This window comes from Camelus dromedarius, chromosome 23 (assembly GCF_036321535.1).
Source record: "Camelus dromedarius isolate mCamDro1 chromosome 23, mCamDro1.pat, whole genome shotgun sequence".
Lineage (NCBI taxonomy): Eukaryota > Metazoa > Chordata > Mammalia > Artiodactyla > Camelidae > Camelus > Camelus dromedarius.
The window spans coordinates 8,621,817-8,634,263 of record NC_087458.1 but is presented as its reverse complement, the minus strand read 5'-3'; the positions used below and the strand labels follow the sequence as shown (position 1 = coordinate 8,634,263).

Sequence of the window (12,447 nt, the reverse complement as noted above, 5' to 3'; positions counted from 1 at the left end):
GCTGAATAAGAGTGGTGAGAGTGGGCACTCTTGCTTGTTCCTGATCTTAGAGGAAAAGTTTTCAGCCTTTTCACCTTTGAGTATGATGTTAGCTGTGGATTTGTTATATATGGCCTTTTCTATATGGAAGTACATTCCTTCTATACTCAATGTTCAGAGTTTTTATCATTAAAGGATGTTGGGTTTTGTCAAATGCCTTTTCTGCATCCATTGAGATGATCTTATAGTTTTAATTTTTATTCTAGTAAATTGATATATTCCATTTGTTGATTCGCATATATTGAACCATCCTTGTATTCTAGGTATGAATTTCATTTGATGATCATAATGTTTGATCCTTTTAACATGCTGTTGGATTCAAAGTATTTTGTGGATTCTTTTTGCATCTATATTCATCAGGGATATTGGCCTGTAGTTTTTTTCTTTTCTTGTAGTGTTCTTGTTTCACTTTGGTACCAGGGTAATTCTGATCTCATAAGATATTTTTGTACATGTTTATTTTCCTTCCATTTTTTTGAACAGCTTGAGAGGAATTGGCTTGAATTCTTCTTCAAAAGCTTGCTAAGATTCACCTTCTATGTTGTCCAATTTGTCAGAATATAATTTTTATAGTAGTTTCCTATGATCCCTTGCATTTCTGAGGTATTAGTTCTAATGTCTCCTTCTTTCATTTACAATTTTATTTATTTGAGTCCTCTTTTCCTTTTTTTGTTTAGTCTAACTAAAGATTTGTCAACTTTGTTTATCTTTTCAAAAGAACCAACTCTAGTTTTCTTATTCTCCTCTGTTGTTTTCATATTCTCCATTTCATTTATTTTTGCTTAATCTTTTTTATTTCCTTCCTTCTGCTAATTTTGAGCTTAATTTGTTCTTGTTTTTCTAGTTACTTGATATATAATGTTAGGATGTTCATCTGAGGTTTCTTTTTTAATTCTTTTTAAAGGTAGGCATTTATAGCCATTAACCTACTTCCTTAAACTGTTCTTGCTGCATTCCTAAGTGTTGGTTGCATTTTTATTTTATTTTGTCTCAAGATACCTTTTGATTTCCCTTTTGCTTTCTCTTTTGATCCATTAGTTGTTCAGGAGTGTGTTGTTTTATTTCCATGTATTTGTGAATTTTCCAGTGTTCCTCCTGATATTGATTTCTAGTTTCATACCATTAATGGTAGGAAAAAATACTTGATATAATTTATTTCTCCTTAAATTTGTTGGCACTTGTATTGTGGCCCATCATGTTACCCAGCCTAGAAAATGTTCCATGTGTACTTGAAAAGAGTGTGTATTCTGCTGCTGATGGATGGAATGTTCTGTGTATGTCTGGTAGGTTTATTAGGTCTGTAGTGTTGTTCCTATTTGCTGTTTCCCTATTGATTCTCTGGATGATCTATCCATTGTAGAGGCAAGGTAGTTAAATCCCCAACTATTTTTGTGTTGATGTTTATTTCTTCTTTAGTTCTGTTGGTATTTGCTTTACATATTTTGGTACTCCAATGTTGGATACATAAATATTTACAATTGTTATAGTTTCTTAATGAATTGACCCCTTTTACATATATAATGACCTTCTTTATCTCGTATTATAGCTTTTGACTTAAAGTCTATTTTGCCTGCTCTATATACAATAGTTCTCTTTTGGTTTCATTTACTCAGAATATTTTTTTTCTTCCCTTCACTTTGATCCTATGTATGTCCTTATAGATGATGTGTCTCTCTTGTGAGCAGTGTATACTTGAGCCTTGTTTTATTATCCATTCAGCCTTTTGATTGAAGAACTGAATTAATTTACATTTAAATAATTACTGATATGTAAGGATTTACTAATGCCAACTAATTCATTATTTTCTGCCTGTTTTGTAGTTCTCTGTTCCTTTCTTCCTCTCTCATTGTTTTTTTTTCTGAATTGATGATTATTCATAGTGATATGTTTAGCTTCTCTTCTTTTTATATTTTGTGTACTACTGTATGTTTTTGCTTTATTGTTGCTATGAGGCATAACTTACATAAAACATCTTGTAAACATAACAGTCCATTTTATGCTGATAACTTCAGTTGCATACAAAATTTCTACCTTGTTACTACTTTCACATTATGTTTTTGGTGTTACAATAGACCACTTTTTGTAATATGTAGGTATTAACAAATTATTAACATTATATTTATTTTTAAACTTTTGTCCTTTAAATTTTATGCCAGAGTTAAGTGGTTAACATCACCATATTGTAGTATTACAGCATTCTGAATTTGACTATATACTTACCTTTACCAATGTGTTCTATATCTTTGTATGTTTTCTATGCTTTTAATTAGCATTCTTTCAACTTAAAGAACTCCTTTCAGCATCTCTTATAAGGCAAGTTTAGTAGGTGATGAGCTCCTTCAGCTTTTGTTTGTTGGGAAAGTCCTTATATCAACTTTATATCTGAAGGACAACTTTTCTAGTTTTCTTAGTTGGCAGTATTTTTCTTTCAGTGTTTTGCATATATCATCCCACTTCCTTCTGGCTTGCAATGTTTCTGCTGAGAAATCCACTGATAGCCTTATGGGTGTTACTTTGTATGACAGAATTTTTTTCTTGCTATTTTAAAAATTCTTTCTTTTTCTTTGGTTTTAGACAATTTTATTATCATGTGTCTTGGAAAAGATTGTTTTGAGTTGAAATTTTGGGTGGCCTATTAGCTTTATGAACTGGATATCTAAATCTCTCTCTAAATTTGGGGTGTTCTCAGCAATTATTACTTTAAATAAGCTTTTTGTCCCATTTGCCTTTTCTTCTTCTGGGATTCCAATAATGAATAGATTATTTCTTTTGATGATATCTCATAGTTCTTATAGAATTTCTTTACTTTTTAATTCTTTTTTTTTCTCTATTCTCCTCTGATTGGATATTTCAAAGAATGTGTCTTCTACTTCTCAGATTCTCCTGCTTGATCTAGTTTATTATTGATGGTCTCTGTTGCATCTTTTATTTCATTCATTGTATTCACAGCTCTAGAATTTGTTTGGTTCTTTTTTTATGATTTTTATCTTTTTGTTAAACTTTGCATTTTGCTCATATATCACTTTCCTGATTTCATTGAATTATCTTTCTGTGTTGTCTGGTAGTTCACTGAACTTCCTTAAAACAGTGATTTTTTTAATGCGCAAATCACAGATCCATATTTCTTTTTTTTTTCTTTCAAGTTTCTACATTTTTTTTAAATTGAGTTTTAGTCAGTTTACAATGTTGTGTCAATTTCCAGTGTAGATGTTGGTTATTGAAAATGATCGTATTCCTTTGGTAGTATTATATTTCCTTTATTTTTTATATTTATTGGGATCTTGTATTGCTGCCTTTACATTTCAGAAAGCAGTCACCTTCTTCAGTCTTTACTGACTGATTTTGGGAGAAAAATACCTTCTGTCAAACCTGCTAGGAATTCTAAGGCTTTCTTAGATCCCTTCTGTGAGTACACCTGATCCACATTTGTGTTCTCTCTTGTAGCAGAATTCTTAGGTTGGTATGCCTTCTCTTGATCTGTACAGCCAAGCCAGGTGCTGCCAGACTCCCTTTTGCTTTCTCTATGGTGGTCCTGAATGCTTAAGTTGTGTTATTTCTCCTAAGCCCACAGAGTTGTTTCAGCTTTCTGTGTGTGTTCATTAGCCATTTTCAAAGGTTAGTTCTTGCTGCTGTTGGAAGCATGCATAAAGAACCAGCCCTGCAGTGGGGAAATGTGTGAGTGAGGCCTGTGGAATGCTGTAGGTGTCTGTGAGCTAGTTGTGATGCAGTTAGTTGCACTGGTGTCCCTTTGGTCCCCTCTGACAGCCCTATCTGCCACTTTCCTTGTTAGTCACAGAACACATGTCAATATTCCCTTTCAGTGCGTCCAATATCTGATTTTTTTGGCCCAACACTGTGTTGGAACTTCTCAGATGGACTCAAAGGCATTCTTGTTCTTGGGGGATTGTCTAAATTGGTGGCCTTGGAGGAAAGACGGAAGAAAACTATTATTCTGCTATGATGACAATGTCACTCCAGTCCAATTTTTTTCTTCATGAGCTTTAACTTTCTAGTTCGTTTTGCTACAGTCTGTGAGTTCATTTGTCCAAAAGGTGCAAAAGCAGAATTTAAGATTGATAGTTTACTTTTGCTCTCAGTAGTTTTAATATTTTATTCCATGGTCTTCCTGCTTCTATTGCTGCCTTTGAGAAAATTTCTCTCAGTTTAATTGTTGTTTCTTTGTAGTTAATCTGTCTTTTGTCACTGGTTAGTTTTAAGTCTATCTTTGGTATTATGTAGTTTCATTCTGATGTGCCTAAATATGAATTTATTTTGCTTTAGATAAATGCTTCTTAAATCTGAGGATTCATGACTTTAAGCTTAGAAAATGCTTAGTTATTATCTCTATTATTATGTTGCCTCATCATTGTCTTAATTCTTTCTTTCAGAAATTCATATTAGAAGTTCTCTGGACCTTCTCATGCTATTCTCATGACGCAATTAGCTTTTCCAATTTTTCATGTCTTTATCAAGCTTGTGGCATTCTGGGCAATTTCTTAATCTCTATCTTTCAGCTATATCTACTTTATTGTTTAATCTATTTCTTTCTTATTTCAATGACTTTTAAAAATTCCTTTTGAGAGGTATTAGTAGCAAAATTTTAAAAGCATGGTTTCTGAAGAGGTGCCTGGATGTACATTTTGGCACCACCATTTACTAGCCCTGCAGTTTTGGTGAAATTAATTAACCTCTGTATGTTTTTCATGCTTAAAATTGGGATAGCAATTGTACCCAATATATAATGCTATTTTGCTAATTATGTAAAAATCATTTATTTAAAATGCTTAAAAGTATATTTGGCACGCATTAAGTTCTCAAAAATATTATTATTACCACTTTTCAAATTTGCCTTTTTGTTATTTAGAGTATTTTACTGTTATGGGCTTAATGCAGTTGACCCTTGAACAACGTGCATTTAAACTGTTTGAGTCCACTTACATATGAATTTTTTTCAATACATGTACTACTACATGATTCATAGTTGAATCTGTGGATGCAAAACTGAGGACATGGAGGGCCAATTGTAAAGCTGCGCGTGGATTTCAGGTTGCAGGGAGAGTTGGAACCCCTCACACCTGTGTTATTTAAGAGCCAACTGTACGTTATTATTTTAACAACCTTAGAATAGTTTAAACACATTTAATTTATTATAATTCTTTGTTCTTCTGAAGTTTTAGGTAGTTAAGCCTGTATTCATCATATATTTTGAATCTTGTTCCTCATAATTTTATGACTTTAGATTAAGAAGCTTTTTGTACAGGGTAGGAATTCCATGCACCCTGGGCTTCTGAGTGCATCTCTCAAAAGCCATTTTGTATTTGCTTCTTCTAAGCCCTGGGAAGTCACTGGCCCAGGACCAAACTGTGTGATAATTCTTTATTTGGAGTTTTCCAGGGAACACACATGAGCATGGCAGTCTTGGTCTTTCATTATTTCAGAGGAAACTTAATTTTCCCCAAGTTTGTAAAACACAAGCTTAACTTGCCATCTATCCTTACTTGTGACTAATTTTTTTTCTCACCAAATTACTCACTTATTAAAATGAAAATTTGATGGCCCAGATTTTATGCAAAAGTTTTAGTTTCAAGTTTCTGCCTTTTGTAGGCCCAATTCCTAATTCCACATGGACTTAAAGTGTGAAGCATATAATTATTTTCTGTAATATTTTCACCCTGACTCCTCCCCAGGGAAGCTGTAATGTAATTTACATGTTTGGCACTCTGTTTTCACTTCCTTTTTTTTCTGTCATAGGGGAATTTCCCTTCTTACCTGCTTGGTTATGCATTTTAAAAATCATGTAAAATTTATCCATCCCTTAATGAATATACGGATGCTTTCTCTGACTGGGGATTATACCTTTGCAAACTGGGGAAGAGTTGTTAAGAGAGCATGTTAGGAGAGTGAGCAAAAACCCTCTGAAGGGAAATCAAGATCAAAAGCCTGGGTATAATTTGGATCTTGGCACTTGTTTATGTTTTGACACCAATAAGTGATGTTCAGCTGCTAGGAATTTACCCACAGGAAGCTGCTGTAGGTGGTGCTATAAAAGTGGGTATAGTCAATTATCACAGTTCCTCTTGGTAATTGTCTTTCCTGCCTGGAAAGTCATAACTCATCCACCTTCTGGAAAACCCACAAACAGAAAGTAGAGAGCTTCAGATTGAATTGTCTTTGATTGGTGGGGGCCTCTCTGCACCTGCTGTCCCCAGGGAGTCCAAGCCAGTTACCAGGAGGTGTTTTTACACATGGAGGGAGGACTGCTCCCTGGTGCAGATGCTGTTCAGTTATCTACCAAGATCCTCACTAAGTCCTCCTGTGCCTATGTCTCCTCTCCGACTCCAAGACTGAGTTCACCTCTACTCACCACAGGAATAGTGATGCCTTCTTTAGAGAAGGTTTACAATAACTTCTCCCAACACTGAAGAAACTGGTACTTCTCACCAAGAACTATTTGAGCTCTGTAAAATTCCAGTATCCTAAAACAATCACTATCTGAAACTAAAACTTGCCCTTCTTTAATTGCCTGGAGAAAATATGTGGATAATTCTGTTAGAAACTGGATCTCTGGAGCATTTCCCTTTTCATATCTGCCAGGGAGGTAATGAACAACAGCTTCCAGGTATTTTTACTCAGTCTGAATTCCAGGCTATGCTGTCTGGCTTATGCAAGGCCCCAGCAGATATCTAGAAATTAATTAATTGCATTGTAGAAAATCTTCTGGGCAGAAGGGTTTGGTTCTGCCTGAATAACATCTGAGGAGTGTCTACATAGACAATGTCAGCATTTCCACTAGCCAATTCTGCTCCAGATGGTCTCCGATAAACATTATCACCTTCAAAAGTATATATTTATTATCCTGGACATAAAATTGCTAGGTCAAGCTCTATTCAACAAAGACATATCGTGTTGTTCAAGATTATTATAGTAGCTATTAAAATTACTACTACAGTTACTACCACACAATGATGATGATTATGAGTGTAACTCCTTCTACTGTCATGTGTGCAGCAATTACTTATGATGTATGATTTATACACATTATGACATTTAATTGTATTTAATTCTATAGTGACCTTGGAAATCCAAGTTCAGCCATATATATCCAGAGATTTCCAGAGTTTATCAGCCTTATTTTTCCACTCTAACTGTCCTAGAAATCAACTTCCTCAAACAGGAGACGTTATTTATTTTGTACTGAATTACATTTCATGAAGACTCTCTTTGTCTCTGTCTCAATTCTGGCATACCCCATCTTGGCACTGGACTTTGTGTCCCATGCAAAACAATGAATAGAGTTTACAGTGACTGCTTTTGCTCAGCATCTGAGATAGCATCCTTCTGTATCCACCTGTGAAATCTCCAAATCAAGAGTCTACCTGGTTGAGCCAAGGGGCTTTTATATCTATGTGTAACTCTGCTTCCCTCTGGTACCTGTGAATCCATCTTGCTGGTGGTTAAATATCCTTGCACAAGGGGTATTTTAATTCACTTTGGCCAAACCTACACACACACACACACACACACACACAATTTCACTTCTGCTATTAAAATCTTAAACAATAAGTTACCTTTTCCTCTATTGAACCACTTAGCTTCCTAATCTCTGCTGTGGTCTCTAGTTTGCGTCCAAGTTTAGGTATGTTTCTAGTCTATGTCTATCCACATGCAAATGTCTACCATTTGCCAACTACAGACAGGACCCAGATGGAGCTTGTCAATCATCTTAGAGGACTCGTTGTCCCCACGGTGGCCTATCCACCTCACTACGACAGCACTTGTCTCTAACAACTCATTATTTCTCTTTTCCACCTGCAACACTCACTTTCACACAAACCATTGCCATAGAGGACATGTAGGGATCAATGAAAGGATGTGAATATTTTGAAAAATCTTCTCGGATGTCTATGAAAAACTTATCCCTAGCACAAACTCCTTCATCATCTTTTGCTTGCTCCTCTCTCTGCTCTCTTCCTGAATTCACTTCCATCCATCAGAATCCTGTGCCCTCCTGGCTGGCCAGGATAAGGAGGAATTACACACCACTTAAGAACCCTTCCAATGGGCAAGGACTTGGTGGAAGCTTAGTGATCAACTCTGGTCCCAGGAAAAGAAGAACTCACCCTCTTCTAAACACAAATTAACTATTATACCTATGCAGAAAGTTAAAGTAGCATTGCTTGATATACTTTGAGATGAGAAAGGCCGTAAAACCCCCGTTTTAAAAATGAATCTTTTAAAAATACATAAATAGCATATATTTATTGTAAGAATACTAGAGAACACTGATAAGCAAAATGAGGGAAATAAAAATCACTTTGATTACATTATTCAGATATAATTACACAAACGCTTTGGTGTTTATTGTCCCAGATATTTTTTATTAGGGAGTGGGGGAGTAATGTACAGCAGATAAATTGCATCTGCTTTTCTTAACAATATATCATGAGCATCTTTTATTGCTATTAAATATTCTTTTACAGAATCATCTTAATGGCAGCTCGGTAGTCCACGGTCTGACATATCATTTGCTTTTCAATCTGCCTTTGTTGGGTGTTTTTAGTGTTTTCTTTTTACATTATTATAATGATGTATCACATCACATCCATACATCAACATTTCCCAAAGTAAAACCACTTTTATGGTGAGTGATAATGTTAAGTATTCACCTGAACAGATGACATTTATTCTATGATTATTACTTAATTGTCAGTCAGTCCCCAGGTTACAAACATTTATGATTTGGGGATTTAAAGTTTTGCACTGCATAAGATCCAAAAGGGCAACTTGCATCTGCCCAGATAGCCTGATCCTGAGCAGATTATTATGTATGATATTTATGAGGACTCCATCTATCTAATCAGAATGAGAGTGATAATAGGCTTTGATACAATGCATGCTTTGCAGGGTGTGGCTATATTAGGACCAGCCTATGGTACAAAAGGCAATATGGATTAGAGAGAGGGAAAGGGACAATGTTTGCAATGATAGTTGCAAGTGTTTTGAATCTCAGTAAAATCCCATTCTACAAAGTTAGAAATTGACTAAGGAAAATTTCATATAAGAAACCTGAGCCATGACAACACTGCCCTTGTTATCTTAAAGAACATTAAGAGTCAATATATCATAGTAAAACATCAAAGTGTTTAAGGGCAAGACTATGGAACTGGACTGCCTGGCTTTAATTCCCGACTGTTAATTACCAGAAATTGATCATGTTGATCTTGATCAATTTACTTGCCTTTTCTGTGCCTCAGTTTCCTCAATTGCATAAAGGGGATAGCGCTGACTTCACAAGCTTACTGAGGGTATTAATAACTTAGAAAGCATAAGCCACTCCAAATCTATCTAATTCAATAACAGCCATGAAAGTGTTAGCTATTATCAGCGAAAAGATGTGGAGTTTCTCTGGCATTGAGAGGATCATCTTTAATTCTCTTAGCACATTCTGGAAAGAAGGCAGAGGTGAGAAGAATGAAATTGGAACATTCCTTAACACTATATTAAAAAAACTCAAAATGGATTAAATATCCTAAATTTAAGACTGGAAACCTTAAAACTCCTAGGGGAAAACAGGCAGAGCATTCTTTGACATAAATCATAACAATTTTTTTGGATCTATCTCCTAAAGCAAAGGAAATAAAAGTAAAAAATAAAAAATAAAACCCAGATGGGACTTAATTAAACTGAAAAGTTTTGCACAGCAAAGAAAATCATTGACAAAAATGAAAAGACAATCTACTGAAAAGGAGAAAATATTTGCAAATTATATGACTGTAGAAGGGGTTAATATCCAACATACATAAATTGTGCATACAACTCAACATCAAAAAAGCAAACAACCCAATTAAAAATTAGACAGGAGAACTGAATAGACATTTTTCTAAAGAGGAAATGCATATGGTCAATAGGCACATGAAAATATGCTTAATGTCCCTAATTATCAGGGAAATGCAAATCAAAACCACAGTGAGATATCACCTATCAGAATGGTTATCATCAGAAAAGAATACAGATGTTGGTGAGGATGTGGAAAAAAGTAACCCTCATACACTGCTGGTGGGAATGTAAATTGGTATAGCCACTATGGAAAACAGTATGGAGGTTTCTTAAAAACGGAAAATAGAAGTACCATATGACCCAAGAATTCCGCTCCTGGGTATGTATCTGAAAAATAAAAACACTAATTCAAAAAGATACATGCATCTCAATGTTCATAGTAGCATCATTTATAATAGCTATGATATGGAAGCAACCTAAGTGTCCATCAACAGAGAAGTGGATAAAGAAGATTATATATACACACACACACACACACACACATATACACATACACACAAGGGAATACCGCTTAGCTATAAAAAAGAATGAAATTTTGCCATTTGCAGCAACATGGATGGACTTGGAGGGTATTATGCTAAGTGAAGTAAGTCAGATAGAGAAAGACAAATATGTACGATACCACTTATATGTGGAATCTAAACTAGTGAATATAACAAAAAAGAAACAGACTCACAAATACTAGTGGTTACCAGTGAGGAGAGGGAAGTGGGAGGGGCAATATTGGGGCAGGGGATTAAGAGGTACAGACTATCATGTATAAAATAAATTACAAGGATATATTGCACAACATGAGGAATGTGGTCAAAATTTTATGATAACTGTAAATGGAATATAGCCTTTTAAAACTGTGAATCAATATTGGACACCTGTAACTTACATCATATTGTACAGCAACTATACGTCAATAAAAAAGAGTTCTTCTACTTCCCTATTTTGCTAATTATACAAAGCTTGCTTTGAAAAGCAGTTTTCATTCCTGCACGGGAGGCTCAGCTGGTGGCTGAGGGAGCATCTTCTCAAAGAGCTGAACCAGGCTTTCAGGCTATTATGGTCATTGCCAATCAACTTTGGTGAGTTAATTATTTGATTTAGAACTGAAGTGGAAGCAAGGTGAGATCTCCAGCTCCTGAGAGGTCTAAGGAGTTATCAGAATCCAGGGACCAGTACGAATGCTCAGGTCTCTGCTTCCAGGTTTGATTTCAAAGGCAGATGCAAAACAGTGGCCCCAAGTAAATCATACTGCACTGCATCCTAATTCTTAATGTTCAAGACAAGCCACCTTAGCATTTGTCGATAATAAATTGAATGAATGAGTGAATGAATCTTTTTATATCCTGGATCTCAGAGAGCAATATGTTCTCATAAATAAATTTGTCATGATTTCAAAACTTCATCCTCCTCCATAAAAACTATTTAGTTATCTACAAGATTTTGGTTCAACAGTTGCATTGAGACCCTTTGCTAATGTTCCTGTGCTTAGTCGTGGGCTATGAGGGAGGGGAGGGCTGCTGCTGGGAAAAAAGATTCCTTTCTTACATTCAGTAGGTACTGAATATTTATTTATTTAAAAAAAATTTTATTGAAGTACAGTCAATTGCAATGTGTCAATCTCTGGTGTACAGCACAATGTCCCAGTCATGCATATATGTACATATATTCATTTTCATATTTTTTTCATTAAAGATTATTACAAGATATTGAACATAGTTCCTTGTGCTATACAAAAGAAACTTTTTTTAAAAAATATATTTTTATATATAGTGGTTAGCATTTGTAAATCTCAAACTCCCAAATTTATCCCCTCTCATCCCCTTTCCCCGGTATAAATATTTCTTAATTGAGTCAAAGGACTGACGCATAAACCATGACCAGAGAAAAGAGATCAATTCAGGTTGTCTTCAATTCTCATAACTCTCACTGGGTATGTTTCATGATGAGCTCTTTGCAACATGAGACCATGTTATCATGTAGCAGTTTGTCTACCCCTTGAAAAGCCTGGGTGAGAAGGCAGTTGGTGGGGGAGAGGAGAAAGAAAATGAAATGGAGAGAATCACTGAACATCTAACATCCGTGGGACTATGCATGGGTCTGCAACTCCCCTTGTGATTGTAAAGTAAATAAAGGTCAGTTGTATGTTTGAGGGAGACTGAATTGTTGGTGATAATGGAGTAGGGGCATAGAAAAGGAGGGAGAGATGAAATGTTTTTGAGCAATGTAGCAGAGTAATGTATATTTCTTAATTGTGATGCAAATGCTCTATGCTAACCTTGGAGTTTTGATCCCCTCACTGCTCTGCTCAGTGAACAGGCGGGCAAGCTATACCGTGTCTTTGTTGTTGGTAGTCCATGGTATATCAGTCACATCTGTAGAGATGGATGTAGAAAGACTGGGGAGATGTCTCAATGTCATTGCTCCCCTGGGCCAACCTGCTCCAAGGTCACAGTCTGCTTCCGACCCTGCCTTCTTGGCTGGGTAAAATTAAGACCTGTCCAGCCTTCCCAAGGCTCCAGTGTTTACCTCCTTCTTAAAATGGCAGGTGGAGGCAGGGAAGTGACATCTGAAAGAGGA

General features: G+C 35.6%; 1 protein-coding gene across 3 annotated transcripts in view; it reads left to right on the top strand.

The window, feature by feature from the left end:
* The first annotated feature begins 10,867 nt into the window (after positions 1 to 10,867).
* The window catches only part of LOC105102703 (Fc receptor-like protein 2), a 51,689-nt gene continuing 50,109 nt past the window's right edge, over positions 10,868 to 12,447 (top strand). For 2 of the 3 annotated variants that reach the window (XM_064477877.1, XM_064477875.1), the window contains exon 1: positions 10,868 to 10,949. The gene's annotated coding sequence lies outside the window, so the exon portion shown is untranslated. The remainder of the gene's footprint in view (positions 10,950 to 12,447) is intronic. The other variant, XM_064477878.1, reaches the window with a different exon arrangement.